Genomic DNA, 2,500 nt, shown 5'->3' on the forward strand with positions numbered 1-2,500 from the left:
ATATTTGCTGTGGTTATTAATATTCAGAGTGAAAGAGGACAGGTAATACAGCTGTAACTTAATATTTTATAATGCGAGTATTGTGATGCATTATCGTTCATCAGGCAGCTAATGCTGCTTGCGAGAATTTGACTTGTATTTAAGAGGTTAACTTTAAGCAAGTGCTTGCTTAGGGCTGCGGGAGTCACAGTCCCAAAGGTCGCAGTGTTCATTAAGGTGGTGGCGTCTGAACGCATGCGCGGGAGACCAAGTACCTGAGAATCGAAGACATTGTAAAGTAAACAATATGATTTAGTTTTTAGGTAAAAACTGGAAAAATTGCAAGTGTATGTTAGAATACATAGTAACTCTATACCACGTGCAACGTATTGAAGGTAAAAGTAAATGGTGCACAACATCTGTGTAAGGTTCGGGCACGTTAATGTAGCGTTGGAAGGAAGATGTAGGACTAAGCTCTGCATTTACATGTGTATATGGGTAGTTTTGTTAGTATGCGTACGCGCAAACACACACGTGCCTGCCCGCCTGGGTATGTGTGTATGTGCACACACGCATGTTTATGTATTTACCCAACTGTAGTATACAAAATAAGACTTATGCCCGTAGGGTTTCGTCTTAGTTTTCATTGATGAAACATAACTTTAGATTAGTTTAAATCATCATATTGTACTATTTCTTCTTTTGTGTTGTTCCACCAATCAATGCATCTGTATAGAAAATTGAATTTCTTATTATCCTTCAAACACACAGACTTTCTAATTTTCTTTCCATGTCTTCTGTTTTTTTTTTTTTTCTATCCTACGCTAGGAAATGATCTTAGCTAATTATTCCAACTCCTTTCATAGTTCTGAATACTGGTATCGTACCAACTCTCTTCAAATATTGGAACTTCCAGCTTATTTATTCCTTCTTCGAACGTTCTGTCAACTGAGCTTGAAACCATTTTGGTCACCTCTTTTCGATTTTTCTAAATTTTCTCTATCACTACAGAGAGACTTTATTCTTGCCATTTCCATCTTGTATTGGAATGCCAATCATACATTCATCATCTATTCGACTCTCTTATAACCTTTATGGTACTTGTATGTCCTCCTCGTGACATATTTTCCATTGTCGTGACCGGTCAGGAATAAACCCAATAATCGGACCAAAACCCGTGTTTTCCCCTTCCACCTTTCTCATAATTGTTCTAATGTCTCAATATATAACAACAATGTCAAAAAGTAGGTACGCACATGTGCAAAATTCTAACATCTCTTTCAAACAATCTAAGATTTCATAGTTGGCACATTGGAGGAAATTCCACATCCATTACTGGCATCTTGTACCTATTTCTTCTCAAAATTGACTTGTTTCAACCGCCTCCTGGAGACAGTAGATGGGATAAGAAGTGAAATGAAATATAAAATTACATATTACACTTCCATTTTTCAAAATCCAGACCATCTGGCACAATTTCAGCGAAAAGAATTGCTGTAGTCACGATCAATATTCCATTTGACAGATCTTTATTCGATTTTTCTCGACGACTGTCTCGGAACAGTCGTTTTGCTCAGGATTGTGTGTGTGTGTGTGTGTGTGTGTGTGTGTGTGTGTGTGTGTGTGTGTGTGTGTGTGTGTGTGTGTGTGTGTGTGTGTGTGTGTGTGTGTGTGTGTGTGTGTGTGTGTGTGTGTGCACGTTGATATTTTTGTATGTGTATTACCTTAATTGTAGTACACAGGAAGTGAGTTACGCCCGTGAGGTTCCTGTTTCTTACTGTCCAATTGACATAACTCATTTTAAATTCATGTACATCTCCAGCAGGTGCTACTTCGTCTTCTACGTTATTCCAGGAATCTACTCATATGTATGGAAAACTGAAATTCCTTATATATTCCAGTCACTCCAAATATCACACCTCACAATAAATTCATACATGGCTCTATCTTTGTGTAACATCAGTGCCTAGGCTATTCAAGTAGTTTACGCATCTGTGTAGATGTTTTTACATCCTTTGCATACATGGTCCTTTTTTTAATTAGTATTTATGACTTCATGATGCCCTCTTACTCCAAGTCATGAGACCTCTCTGTCAACATTTTCCTCTAGTGACCTAAAGACCGCAGTCAAGCCCCCTCTCTCTCTTCAGTTCTTCAACGTTGGCAGACTCAGTGGTGCCAATCTCCCCCTCATTCGACTTAACTGTAAAACTGGCATAATTTTGGTTGCTGATCGTGATATTCTTTCGAACTTGATCATATATCTTATTTTGCCTCAAGATTATACCACTGCTATACGTTAAAAAATTGAGAGGATTAGGACCTTTGTGATATTTTCATAATTCATCGATCCATTTAAGGAAAAAAATCTTTATACTCTTCAGTAATTCTAACGTCTCACCCAACAATCTTTCTGAAATGTTTGTCAGGTGATATTTGGTCGCTGATCAATGCTTCTAGATATTTCTCCTCTTTCGATTTTGCAATTGATTCACTTCCCATAGTATAATCTGACGGTCTT

At 37.7% G+C, this 2,500-nt stretch overlaps 1 protein-coding gene across 2 annotated transcripts in view; it reads left to right on the forward strand.

The window, feature by feature from the left end:
* The window catches only part of fid (class I SAM-dependent methyltransferase fire dancer), a 166,386-nt gene that overhangs the window by 141,360 nt on the left and 22,526 nt on the right, over positions 1-2,500 (forward strand). The window lies entirely within an intron of this gene.

This window comes from Oratosquilla oratoria, chromosome 20 (assembly GCF_046742065.1).
Source record: "Oratosquilla oratoria isolate Oo_2021 chromosome 20, ASM4674206v1, whole genome shotgun sequence".
NCBI classification, from domain to species: Eukaryota; Metazoa; Arthropoda; class Malacostraca; order Stomatopoda; family Squillidae; genus Oratosquilla; species Oratosquilla oratoria.